A 14,716-nucleotide genomic window follows, 5' to 3' on the forward strand; every position below is an offset into this window, starting at 1 on the left:
ATAATTTCCTTTCTCAATTTGAAACACAGGTTTGTTTCTTCCTGAATTTCTTGACCTTATTTGAAGAGGGTGGATTTTGCCAGCATTTCAAGCGTTGTTTTTCTTCTTCATGTTGTCTGTATTTTCCTTTAGGAATTTAATTTCTCTTTCCTTATAGATTTTTGCAGTCTTTTCTTTCAGTAGGTTTTGTCTAGGGAGAGTTCTCTGTAATTCTGTTGCTTCTGAATTTGCTTTTTTTTATTTTTTTTTGTTTCCTTCAATTTTTATTTTATTTTCTTTTATTTTTGTTTTGTTAGATCTCTGAAGATGCCATTTTTCCCTCACCTAGTTTCTGCTTTCTTAAGTTAATTTGATTTCAAAGCCCTTTTGGTCTTATCAGCATCAGTAAATGGAACCATTGTCTGGTCTTGAGGACAGCTGGCATGGAATGAGATTTGTCCATTTGGTTCATCTCTCGGCTTTCAAAACAGGTAGCTGCACACAATACCATTTGCAAGTTTTTCTGGCTGCACGATAACCTTGACGCTGTTTGTTCCCAAGGGCTCACTGGGACAGTGCTGTTGACCATTTCCAAAAGTATTTTATTGTTCTAATATAATGTTTTTCACTTCAGTGTAGCAAAGTTTCAGACACCAGTATATTGATGCAAACTTTTAGCTTCACTTCAACAAAACCAAGTCAACTCAGTTACTAATAGGTCTAGTACTCACTTATGTCCTTGATCTGCTTCCTTAAAGCCTTACTTTGTGAGTCATTAGTACTAAATCTCATGCTTTGAAAATTCTGCTAGCTGTCAAAAAGAAAAGCAAGAGTCAAAGCCAAACAACTCTCTCCCTCAACCACTTTATTCTTCTTGTTTGGTAATTTTTCTTTTCTTCCTCTCACTATAAAATTTTCCTGTTAATGTTATGTGGATACTTTCAGAGTATTTGGCTTCTGTGACTCTAGATCTCAAAATGAGCATGTAATCCTTTGATATTCATGATAAATTTCCTGCTTCGCCATTTGCATTTGTATTTTCCAAGCAAGATATATCTTCTAGCTTCATGAAGCATCCCTCTAAATGTATCATCAACTGAGTTGTATTTTTATTTACATTCAAGCTCATCTTGTTTTATTCTCCATAATTTTGTCATTAGCTTACAGGGAATAAGAAAGCTCTAAAGGTAGTCTACTGATTGCTGTCTTCCCTGTGGTTCTTTAACTAACTGTGCTCCTGCTCCTCACTTTGGGATCAATATCTAGATTGCCATTTATAATTTTCATTTTATTAAAGAGGGAAGTCTCTGCCTTTAATATGCTTGTTGCTGATACAAATGACAGCAGAATTTTAACTTGCCAGTTTGGGAAGCACAGATGGCAAATTCACATGGCTGAGAAGAAGTGGAACTCTGGGGAAATGAATCACAACATACGTTTTTCTGGTTTGGAGGGAGCTAAGAGAAATCCAGTGCTTTTCTTTTCCCCACATTTTCCCAAATTTCCCCAAATCTGCATTGCATGTGCTACATGTGTATCAAGTAGAAGAAATTTCATTATAGTGTACATGAAACTTTGTAGAGTGAGAAAAACATTGATGGAGGTACTCCCAGATCTGCCTTCTGGGAGTATTGGGATGTGTCGGTGGGAGCCATTTGTTTTTGAAATAAAAGGGAAAAATGAGTCAAATATCTGGGCCAATGCCTCCTGAAGGGAGTGGAGAAAGAGCGTAGGAAAGCAGTTAAAGTCCTGTTGGTTTACTACATCTTGCGTGAACTGCCTCTTCACAGACTAATAGATTGAAAGTGTTTTTATATTTGGATGCTGTTCAATAACATAGTTATTAGGTTGGCCTTTAGGTATGTTCATGAAATAAATCCATTAATTGTATCCAATGAAATCCATTAATTATATACCATTCTCTATCAGTTCTGTAGGCTGAAACTGGTATGTATGAAACTTTTGATATCATAAAGTGACTTTATAACAGGGTATAAACCAAGAACAAAATCAAAGTAATAAAGTTATACCTGATAATAGAAAAACGAATACAAGTAAAGCCCCATACTTCTAGACTTGTTTTGGGAACTTTGAGGGGAGTGTAATGCTTTCAAATTTGCACCTTCTTTGATTAAAGTAGAATTTAATTGGACAACTATATGTCTTCCTCAAACCTGCAGTAGTCAAATCTTGTTTGAAGGGGAGCACAGAAAGAGTCCTCTGCATGTTGCTGTGTAATGGCTGATTCCCGAGACCCTTTATTTGCTGTGCTGGAGTAGTTAGGTGTGATGACTTTCATCCTTGAATATTATGAGTTCAGTACAGTGTAGCTGTTCCTAAGGTGTTAATGGTAAGGGATCTCTGACTAATATATGTAAAAATTATTTGATACATATAAAGATTGTCTCTTCCTCGGTTTCCCTGGGTTGTATTTCTTTTTTTACACATTGGTTTAAGGAAATTTGCTTTGTGTCAGCAGCTTAACTCTGATTCCAGACAGATGTATTACAGGGTGTAAGAAATCCAATTCATTATTGAAGTTAAATAACTGTTGTTATTTTGTTTTTTTGTTTTTTTTTCCCCATAAAGTTTACTTTCTCTTGTGTCTTTAAACTTGGAAGCAACTTGGAGCTCCACCTGATGTACAGAAGGAATAATTTCTTATATATTTTTCTTTTCTAAAAGTGAAAAAAATGTTCATTGTAACATTTTTAACTGTTCTTGTTGTTTCTTTTCTACAAATACAATTGTTGGAATAAATTGTTTCTTTTCCTGTAAAATTTTTTTTCTGAATGTAATTTTAGTTATTATCCCTGCCAGATACTTGAAATAATAGAGACTGAAAAGTAACTGACTTTGCTAAAAATCTGGCCTGTTTCCTTCTGAATAGTAAGAAATGATTATAGTACTCAGTAGCAGAGGATGGTTTCTGTGTTTGGAGCAATAAATAATGTTCAAGTTTCATAAAAGAAAATTAAAAATGCAGATGATTTACTTATTCCGGTGCTGACAAGAACTCCTGGCATAACGAGACTGCTAATCAGAGGTAGAGGGATCTGGGCTATAACACAACTGTATCTGTTTTCTTCTCAGATGGTTCTAAGACACACCAGGTGGTTTATAGCTTTTAAAAAAGGTTGTTAGGACCAGCCAATAAAGCACTAGTTAATTTGCATTTAGGACATGGTTTGTAATGCTGATCAGTCACACTCGGAAAAGACTGAGTCTCTCAAAAGACTCGGGAACAAAAGAGTTTTTGGATTATGCTTAAGTTGAACTCAATGTCTTAAAAGAGAATGAAAGAGAATTTGGCAAGTGAAGCTAGAAAGAAATAAGAATAGTCTTTGCTGAGTGTTGGAGAGTGCATGGGAAAGAGAGACAGCACAAAGTAAATATGTCTGAAGGAAAAATTTAGCTCCAAAACACTGGAAAATCAGATGATGAAATTTAGTCCTGAAAAATTAGTAATGGTGAGAAAGAAAATGAGCGGTTTTGTATGATCTTTTATACAGTTCCGTAAAGAGCCTATGTTAAATGGCAAAATTGAACCCGGAGGCAAAAGTGATAGGTAAGCATTTGAGATTTGTTGGCTCTGGAATATTGGAAATCTTGGGAAGCTGAGGAAATATTTGGTTGTTGTTAGTTGTAATGACTCCAATTTTACCTGATCTGTTCTTTGAGGATTCTGCTGGTAGCCTGCATGGAAGAGGAGGGAGCATTTATTTATTTGTTTATTTCTCTTGTGGTGCATAATTTGTTTGCTGTTTCCTTCATTCCCCTCCAAATCAGAGGCAGTTCATCATTGGCCAAAGATGGGATTTTGAGTGAGGTGATTCTTCCTGTAGTAGTGGGAAAGTAGTCCTGGCATGGAGAATGGGTTTGATATGTGAAATCAAATCTAAATGTTTGACCCCATCGTGTGGGGAAGGGAGGGTTGGTATATTTGGATATATATATATATATATTTTTTCCTCCCCTCTGTGTACTGAAACTATCAAATTCTAATGGAAATGAAAATAAGCCATTTCACTCTTTTCCCCAGATTTTCCACGTTTGAAAGTTCATGGGCTCTGACCTTACAGGTGGAAGTTATGTCAAATAACTTATTACATGATTTAAAAATGTACAGAATTAGGCCTTCTAAAAATTATATTTATATATCCATGGTACTACATGTGACATAATCTTAGAGTTGCCAGAATGGTTGCTCAACTTCTTTTCAAAATGTAAGGGCACTTAATAACTTTTAAGCAAAAATAAGATTAATGTGGCAGAATTGTCATTGCGGTAAAAGACAGCAGATGCACTTACATTTTCTCTTCGCACCTGTTCCTGGTGCTATTGTTACTTTAATTAGTTTCCTATTTATTTTTCTTTTTGCTAGCTTCCCCCGTTTTGCCCCTTTCCTTGAAGTCAAATTAACTTTTTCAATATCCAATTTATGCTATCTTGAAGTCTGATATTTGCAGCTTTTGATTGCTTTTTCTCTTAAATGATCAGCAAGCAGCACTTTGTTCAGTAGTCTGCAGCTGTTCTGAGGTAACAACAACACAGTTATTAAGTGAGGTAGTAACTCCATGCCTTGATAACTCAAAAGTAAGAGTTTATTGAAGACAATACACTTCCTATATACTATGATCTGCTATGTATGTTATGTAAAAATATAAACAGACGAGTTCAGTTTACTTGTGTTGTTTAAAAGTAGATTTATTTATTTATTTATTTATTTATTGTCTTTGTAGCAAATATTTCAGTTTGAGTTGTTTCTTTTATATTTTTGGCTTCTGAGACCGTGTTTTAGAATCTTAGTCCTATGATTTTCCTCCTCCACCCAGGCCTGGCTATATATATATACACAAAGAATTACTCCACTGCTTTCTTTTTCCCTCACATCCTGAGTTTGTTTCCCAGCTGCCTTGAAAGCATCTACTTAATCTTTTTTTTTTTTTTTTCCTTTCTTTTTTTGGGGGGGGGGTGGGGGGGTTGGGGCGGAAGGGTGGGATTGAAGCAGACATCACTATTTATTTTGCACATTTTTTTTCAAATTTCTAGTTTTCAAAAAAGATTATTCATGTCTATTGATTTCTGTTTTCATAGGAGTTATGGGACATGTCAGATGTTGAATCATAAATCATAAAACAGAGGAACTTTTAAAAATACGGATGTTTACATGCATCTCTTGAATGTATGTAGTGGATAAAGGATGAAAACGCATATAAAGATTTAAAAAGAAGAAGGGTATAAACTAGTGATCTTCTTTTCCTCTTCCATTTTCAGAGAATTAACTGGACTTCAAAATGAAAGTGAGGAAGTCCTGGAAAGTATTAATTTGAACAGGAATTATTGTTGGTAAGTAGATAATTTTTTTAAATTTTATTTATTTATTTATTTTTTCTGCAATATTGCTGCCACTGAAACAGCAATATGGCTGAGTGTAAAGAAGCTGGATGAGAAACTGTGCTACTTAAGTAACAACCAAAAACTGCCCTTTTAATGGTAAATCAATGTCAGCTGGAAAAGGCAAACTTTGCAGCACAGAGGTCAGGTCCTTTGCTGGATGGTTTGTGGATTCCATTTATGAAGAAGTTTTTATTTTATTTTATTTTTTTTAATGTCAGATTGTTGACAAAACTGGGTCAGTCAGACACCTCTTTCACCTTTTTCTTTCCTCCCTAAAAAGCAAAATTATTTTATAGATACATTGTGTATCCTCTGTCATGTGTACAATGTACTTTGTCTCTATTCTTAGGTCCTTTCATCTGTATCTGAGTTGTAGATATTGCATTTCTCAAAGCTAAGTAGTACTTCAGTAGAAGTTATACACACACTTGATTTCTCTCTATCTGACCTGTGAGCAACTTGATCATTGCAGCTGAAAATAATTGTGTGCTTTGGGATATTCTAAATCCAGGGCTTTCTTTCCTCAAATAGTGACATATTAAAAATGCAATATTACACGTTCATATGCTCTTGAAGGTCTACCCAGGAACTGTAACTTACATTCAAATAAACGAATAATAATAAATATATCTTAAAATCTTCTTTTTAAATACTGATTAGAGTGAAGTTAACTTCACTGAAATGTGGATTCAGATGTGAACTTAGAACCCAAGCCTGTTATTTTTGTTTGATGCAACTATAGAAAAGACTCTTATGATCAGTAACATTAGTAATTATGGTAAGGATAAGAAGATTGAGAGAGCTTCTTGAACTTTCAAAACTGAGTTTCACAACCATCTCAGAGCAAGTTTGTTGCAGACCACAATGCCTTTACTATTCACGCAGCTTTGGTAATGACTGTAAATTAATCTGAAGACAGCTAAAGCACTCTGAATTATAGTGATCTATTTGGAAGTATGGAAGTAACTCTTGAAGTTTGCTTAAGAATTTGATGGATGATTTTAAAAAACAAAGAAATCTAAACAAGAAAAAAGGAATCTCATGGTCAAAACAGAACAAGAATATGGAGATAACTGAATGCTTGGAAAGCTAGATTTCCTGGAATTGGGTTAGCCATTGTTAACAGCCTGCAGCTTGAAGACATTGGCTGTATTTCCTGAACACTGCTCTCACTTCACTTTGTTCTATTTCTGACTCTGCTGAAACCGTTTGTGAATTGATTTATGTCAGAAACCTAGCAAAAAGGTGAGTTAGTGGGTTGGATTAGCTCAGATAAGAGTTCAGAAAGTGTTAAAATGATGCAAAGGAAGAAATGAGAATGTGCAGGTGGTAGCAGTGAGTGTGAGAGCATAACCTGACCATTTAGGCAGCAGAAAGCCAGTAGATCTGTCCAGCAACTTGTGGAAGGGCCAAAGTTATTAGGCTAGAAATAGCCAGTGTTACTTTTGAGTAGAGCAGAATACAGCTTCTGTGACAGTGTTTGACTACAAGTAGGTGATTTTGCAAAACTTTTCCTGGTCTTTGCTGTGGGTAGGGGGTGACCTTCCTCTACTGACTGGTAACAATGATTCACAGAGAATAAGTTTTGAAAATCTCCTAGCAGACAATAATAACATCTGTAGCAGTCTCTCCCTCCCTATATGTCAGCACGTGTAAATATGTATCAACTTGTATGGTTTGTGCAAGCCATTTATTATCAGAATTTGCTGATCCCTTGAACATGCTGCCCTATAAATTCATAATACAGCAGTTGCTCTGTCGTCTTTTACACATTTTTTGTGTCCCTGTTTGGCTTACTTGTGAAGTTGGTGTTACAAAGCACTGTAAAGTTAAAAGGGTGATCTACATTTGTTTTTAGTGTGAGTCTTGGATGTAAGTGTATATACTTGTTTATATTTAGTTTCTGTAGTACAGTTTGCACTGTGCTCACGCTTCCTTGGTTTGTCAGTTTTAGTGGTAGTTGTTCCTCCGTTAGAGAATCAGTCCTTCTGTCTTAACTAAAGGAACACTGAAGTTTAGAACTACATGAAACTCCTTTTTGCTTTCTCTTTTCAATTTTTGTCAGAGGGCCATTAAGAGGAATTGTACAGGCCTGAGTACTGCAGTGCGTGGGGCACCAGTTCAGCTGGTGGTTTTGGATTTATTACTCAACTACTGGGGCAGATTAGACTGTGGAGGAAAGTTGATTTGAGCTTAATGTCTTGGTGGTTCTGGTAGGTTGAGGAGAAGTAACTAAGCAATAGAGGAAAACTGATACCTATTCCTTGTTTCTTGATTCTTTAGTCCGGGGCTGCATTCAGTTCCTGCATCTTTTTGTTTTTCTTTTTTTTCCTTGACTCTTCTCAGATGTATGAATATTTTTGGTGGTCTTTTCCTTTATGTTCAAGTTAAGTTTCATACTTAATCTAATCCATTTCATCTATGAATTGCAATTTTGCTATTTATTAATATAGATGAATGGTGAATTTTTCATATTCTGAAACACTTTTTGATCCTTTATTGGAAATGCTGAAAGTTGTTTTTCATCTGTGATGGGCTTTTGAAGGTAAATACTCTGAAAAAGGCTTGTTTGTGTTGAGTTTTGGTTTATTTAATGGGCACCCGAAATCTTGAATAGATATTCTCTATTTCTACATATCAAAATGTGTCAACATGCGGAAAGGAAAAATATCGTTCTAAAAGAGTATATTGATTATTGCGCTCTTCTTATCAAGATCAAAGCTGAACCACCCCAGTGTGTTTCTAAAGTTTCAGTCTAGTATATTTCTTGCTTGCAGAAGCAGCACATAATCTTTCTGCATATTACAATGAGTTTCGTATTTGTATTTTGTGGATGAAATATTTTCCTTTAATGGTCTAAGTAACTTTAGATCATGAATTGATCTAAATTTAAATTTAAATATTCCAGATCTTAAACATTGAATGTGAATATGAGCAGTTATTCGGGTGGATGTTATCTGACGATAATACAAATTAGTATTTTTACAGTGCCTGAAAATCAGATTTCAAATATCGTTGATAATCTATACCATTTGTAATGTCTGAAGTTTATCTTTTACACCAAACTAAGACTGAAATATTGAGGAATTATTTAAGGAGGTAAGATCAGAGGAAATAGGCAAGAATAAACCAAGAGGTGAACAAATATGAACTTACTACTTGAAATAAATGTGTATGAAATCATAACCTATTCTTATTTTGGAATTAAAAAAAGGATTTAATTAACCCAAATCATTGAATAAATTCTTATAGGTTATACTTGTGATACATCAATAATTGGGAGATGCAGCTTGAGAAAATTAATAAGATGAAAGCTTCCATGTCCATTTCTATTATTAGAAGTATGTCTTATTTTTGTAATGCAACCAGTTGAATGATTTTAACCAAATGTCATTGTCTGTTATGGACCCAAATATGTGTGCAGCATTTGATCTTCAGTTGGTTATTACATAAAGACAAAAGCCTGTATCAATGTGATAATTCAATTTTTGTGATGACACATTCAGATCTACATGGTACCCAATTCTTTGTTCTGTAAACCTGTTCCCTTTGACCTGGTCTTTTTTGACTTTGTTCTGGTAGCTGTCAGCTACCACTAAAAGGGGGAGAAGATTTAAAAAAAGAAAAAGAAGAAAAAAGCTTATGTGAGATGTAGGTAAATGCCAGGGTTACTTTTACATAGAAACATAACATTCAGGAGTTTCTGTTTTACAAAGTATGATGTAATCATATTACATGTATTACAGTGCTCTGTTATGTTTATATTTTGGTTATTAAACGGTAGCTAATAAGCTCTTTGGAAACTGATGAAAACTGTTCATTGTTTTTGTGCTTAAGTTGTGGCTTTTTTTTGGTGTCTTGTTTTGTTTTTAAAGAAATGCTGAAAGAAACTGGAGTCTGAAGTGGATGAGAAAAATTCAGTGACTTGCCAAGTTGTACAGTGATGCACTTAAAATGGATCCCAATGATAGTCATACTAACTTTTTAACCAGATTGATCTTTCCTAAAGGTATTTGTTGTAATTGATGTTAACTGTGTTAAAATCAGTTAATGAACAACAAAAGTGTAACTCAACAGGGAAATTTCATGCTCTCAAGACGGTTCCTTTAAGGCTGAATAGGGGGACTTTTTGGTCGTTGTTTTCGCTAGTTCTTAGAAATGATATATGGCTCAAAATAAATGCATAAAATTCTATGCTTAATTATGTAACAATGTTGTAATAGTAGGGATAGATCATTAATTGTTGAGTTGCTTGGTAGTCGGACTTATTTCAAGAACTTGCATTTGGATAGAGTAAATATGTGGTCCCAAATGTAGTAACGTATTAGTGCAGATAGCACTTAAGGTTAGAGATGGTATTTGGTATTGGATGCTTGAAAAAATTAGTTTTGATTAGAAAAAAGGAGAAAATAGTCTGAGAGGGGAATTTTCTGAGCTTCTCTTGTGGTTTTAAAAATATAGAGGCTCATCAGCAAGCAGAGATGGGAGGGAGGATGTGTTAGAGACAGTGCAACAGGACTGTATAGTACATTGTTCACTTGAGAATGAAAGATTGTCATGGACTTTGAAAATGGAACTGAAGTCTTACTTCACTGCTGAGGGAATGAATGTATTACAGAATCTTGCAGTCATACCATTAGCTTATCAGTATCATGTTTCCTTTTGCTAACATCTTAGCAGCTGTATTACTCTTAGCCAAATTCAGCTTATTACTGACAACATTTTACACCAAGTTCTATGTAAAGCACAATGTGTAACAGTAACGGGGATATTAAACACAGTGAAATCTGTCCTTATCTTGAGGCATTACAGGCTTTTTTTCAATCAAGTGCTTATTAAAGGGTCACATTGCATCATATTTTACAGTAGTTTTATCACTCCTTTTTTCTCTTTATAAGTATTTTCCCTGCCGGACTAAGTGTAGAATACTTATGAACAAATATTTGCATTGTAATTCTGCTGCAGAATATATGCTTTTCCATGAAAAATGCTAATTGGTTTTTAGAAAATCCTGTTCTTAAGAGTGCTTTCTGCACCTTCCTGCCCAACCATGTTAATGAATATTAATTTTATTATTATTTCTTAAACCATAGAATGTATTCCTTTTACTTCTGTATTTAAGATTGGTTTAGAAAGGCAGAGCTGGTATATATATAATCTCCACTCTTGATCTGTCTCATTTTAGAACTTCCGTTGCCTTAAAATGCTGTGGTTTGGTTTTTTTTTTCCCTGCATATTAGAGTTATGGTGCTACACAGCAAGTCGTGTGTTCAATATCTTTTTATATGCAATGATTTCAATTTAGTTCATATTTCTAATTGATTATCTGATACCTGATGGTAGTCTGGGATTGCAAACCTCCAGAGAGCAATCGTCCCCCCTTTCCTACATTACCAAATGACTTTGACTGCCGTCAGTGGTGTTATATGGCAGTCATACTTGGCATGAATGTAAGCTCCCCGTATCAGAAGGATGTGAAGAAATTGCTCATTGTCCTGTGACAGTAACAGTGAGTGATCTTATAACTCAGAGCTTTTTTTTTTTCCTCACAGACCCACAAACCCCACTCAGCACTGTGCAGCTGCTCTAAGAATGCTTGCAGCAGTTGGTGATTTTTATGCACCATCTGTATTATGCATCCTTTCTCCTTGATTATCTTTTCTTGATTTCAGCATGATTTGGTAGTTGCTGCAGTCAAGAAAATATGGAAAAATGATGTGTGCTTTTGTTATATGTACATAGTACTCATCTGAGATGGATGATATTTCTTTGGAAGGGTAGCAGAGTGAAAACTAGTGTAAGGAACCACAGATATTTTAGGAAGGGTGCCCTAAAAAGCAATTAATGGGAACTCTGAGTTTTCATAATTCCTTGCTGCTGTGATTAGTACCCCTCAGAACATTGCAAAGCCATCTAGGAATTGTATCTTAGGCAGTGATAAAGATGGCTCTGGAATGTGACCTGTATTGGATATCTTTCTGTTGATGGAAGGTCTTGTGAACAGGAGCCGGAACATTGGTGAGGACAATTGTATGTGCACTGTAATCTGACTCTATTAACAGCAGGTTAGTTCTTGAAACTTCTTCTACTATAGCAATACTATTGGAATATGTTCTGAAGTTATTTTACTCAAAATATTTTATGGTATTTGTACTTTTCTATTACTAAACTAATTTTATTTTAAATTAACACCCAGGTCGTAGATACTTGCACTACTTTGTCCCACTCTGCTTTTTTTCAACCAACCACTCTTTATTTTCTTATGCTCTTTTAGGTCGTTATGTGTTTTTCCTAGGGAATTTCAGAAAAGTAACGTGTGTACTTGGAACCTCTGTTTTTCACTTAGTAATTGTAGCTATTACCTTGTGGATAGTTCTTAAACTGTGTTACAGTGTGGAATAATTTGTATGTGAACCTGAATTATTAAGATTTTGTTGGAGGGAGGAAGATAATTGGTGCTCATACATCTAAAATTGTTTTACACAAATTGTAAATTGAATATTCATTCTATGTCAGCACTTTGCAGTAAATTTACAACGTGGCTTATGTTCTGATACACTTTGAGTCAAAATATGCTTGCATGTGCAAGTATTCCGAACATACTGCACAATCACAGAACTGTTAAAACAATTCCAACATCTTTCAACTGGTAACTTACAGCCTTTGGCTTTTGCTGTTTAGTGCAGTAGCAGCAATCCAGGGTATATCAGTAGGTTGTGCTCAGTATAGAATAATCTCTTGAGTCTGGAGGCATTTTACAACATTAATACTGGAGTTTGTTATTATTTTGGTGCTTTACTAGAGCAGAGAGCATAGCAGAGAATGATGTTAAGAATGAAGGAAAGTTAAGCTCTGTTCACAGAATCCCTGGGATGTAATTCATGCATTCTAATGGCTTCAGGAAACATCTTAATAACATAAGTGCTCCCACGCTCTCACTCTGCTTGTTTCTTCCACATAGGTGCCTTTTGAAGCAGCAAGCTTTCAGGCTTGAATTCTGTAAATCCCTCCAAGTTTTCCACTCCTGTGTTGTGGGCTTTTTTTCTTCCCATTTGTTTTATATTGAATGTTTGCTCATCGCCTGTATTTCATTCTTTCCTTTGCATTTACTATTTCATAATTTAGTAAACAAATGATCTGGAGATGGAATAGATGACAGAGCGCATGAGATATTTCCCTGACGTATGCCAAATACAATTGTTAGATTTTGTATGATTTCTTGACAACTACAGAGCTTGTCTAGCACTGTATGTGCTGAGACTCAAAACATGCTATAAAGAAGCATCAGAAGAATTAACTGACTGATAATTTGTAAACTGTACTTAAGTTTTCTGTTGTTTGCAAGGCTTTTCAACACTGTCTGCTGGGAGAATAAAGATGTCCTGTAATAAGAGAAACTGACATTTGGTGAACTTGTAACTCAGTAAGGGAACAGGAAAAACTGCAATGTATGGTTGTTTTTCTTAATAAAGTGTAGTGCAAGGACGAATCCTATGTCACTCAAGGAACTGTGCTGAATCGCATCATAAGAATAAAAATTATCAGGAAAGCAGAGACTTGGAGTTTTTCTAAATAGACTATTGAAAACTTCAGCATTATACACAGAAGTAATCTTGACTTAGTGTCAATTTTTGTATGCTCATCTCCTACATGGAGTAGGAGTAAAGAAAGTTAGCGATGAGCATGTATTGGGCTCTGGGAGGAGCTCTTCCTTTGGGTATTTAATGCATTTTATTAAAATAACAAACAGTCTGAATTTAACAAAATAAAGCCACAAATGTAGCATTTTATGGAGAAATGGCTATGTGTTATTTGGGACAGCATGTGAGCAACAACAGAAGCTATCAGATAAAAACAACAACAAAAAAATCAACCAAACTGTTTTACACTTTATATCTAGGAACTTTCATTGGGTACCAAAGAAATTGTTCTTCCTTCCCTTGTGCCCTGAGCCTTTTTTTGTAAGAAAAGAACCCTTTCTGTATTTCACTGGAACTGTTTTTACACACATAAATAACCAGCAAATTTTCCAGTTCAGTTCAATGAGTGTTGGTTCAAGCTTAGAAAAATGTCAAAGAACTGCTCTGAGTTCATTTCTGATTTGAGAAAAAGGGAGATTTTAAGTGAAATTTGAGTTCAATTCAACTCACTGCATCAAAGGCATAATTCAGAACACTGGCCTTAAATGTTCCCAGTCTTAGTATCTATTACTTAGGGAAAAGAACCGAAACATTTTGTGCAGCAGTTGTTGCTACTTATGGCATAAATGATTTATTTTTGTGTATTGTAATATGAATATTCAAATATTTTTGAAGTATTTTCCATGCTCTGACAATGCATTTCTATATTTATGCATTATTGGGTTTCTTCCAATTTATTTTTTTAAAATTATTAAATAACTTGGAACAGATTCTTTGGCATTTGTAAATCTGGTGATAAGCACACAGTTATTCTTCCTTGCAGTTTGAGAAGTATTAATGGAGCCATAAAAAGCAGATCAGTATGCTGCTGTCTTTTTGTTAAATACACATTAGATCTGAACTTCTGGTCACCCATTGCTAATTTAGACATGTCTCCCATCATTGCTCTAAAAATAAAGGCCTGCTCATATACTTAAAATGCTTACTCAATTGCATGTATGTTTTTAAAAGTTTAAGTATGACTGAAATAAATGATTAAATAAAGCTCTCCATCTCAGGGTATTTTAGTCGGTGAGAACTGGATCAGAAGGATTCTTTTTCTCTGGAGCCACCTGTGCGAATCATAGTGAGATAAACTCAGGCTGGATAGTTTGCCTTTTTTTGTGGCAAGGAGTTTTTCTTTTGAGAAAGAGACTCTTTTTGAGTCTATTCATAAGTACTAGACAATTTATTTATAAGCCTGCATAGAAGCAGGAAGTACTGCGTTGTTGTTGTTGTTGTTTTGTTTTTGTTTGTTTGTTTTTTGTAATATGAGTAACTTATACATAATATTTTGAAGTTTTCTATAAATAACCATTGACAGCTTACAGTATATGCTCACAACTCCCTTTCGCTAAAGGAAAATTAATACCCTCCTTAACATTTAGTATTTGAAAATAAGTTTTTGAATATCGTGAACTAAGAAAATAACCCTGGCTTATTCATGGCCTTGCTACTGTAGGAAGTAATTTTGAATGTTTCAATTAATTCATTTTTTAATTAAAAAAAACAAACAAACAAACAAAAAAAAAAAACAAAACAAAACAAAAAACTCAGCCCAGATTAGCAAAGCACTTTACTGTGTGATAGCCATGATCAGATACAGTAAGAAGTCAAATTCTGGTGGCGTTGAGCTCTGCAAAAGCTGTAGAGCAGTT

General features: G+C 34.7%; 1 protein-coding gene across 3 annotated transcripts in view; it reads left to right on the forward strand.

Annotated features, from left to right (window-relative positions):
• Positions 1-14,716, forward strand: part of FUT8 (fucosyltransferase 8) — a 69,358-nt gene that overhangs the window by 10,954 nt on the left and 43,688 nt on the right. For 2 of the 3 annotated variants that reach the window (XM_072337641.1, XM_072337643.1), the window contains exon 2: positions 5,257-5,328. The gene's annotated coding sequence lies outside the window, so the exon portion shown is untranslated. Of the gene's footprint in view, positions 1-3,361; positions 3,548-5,256; positions 5,329-14,716 lie in introns of those variants that run through there. The other variant, XM_072337642.1, reaches the window with a different exon arrangement.

Source organism: Excalfactoria chinensis, chromosome 5 (assembly GCF_039878825.1).
Source record: "Excalfactoria chinensis isolate bCotChi1 chromosome 5, bCotChi1.hap2, whole genome shotgun sequence".
In the NCBI taxonomy this organism is placed as follows: domain Eukaryota; kingdom Metazoa; phylum Chordata; class Aves; order Galliformes; family Phasianidae; genus Excalfactoria; species Excalfactoria chinensis.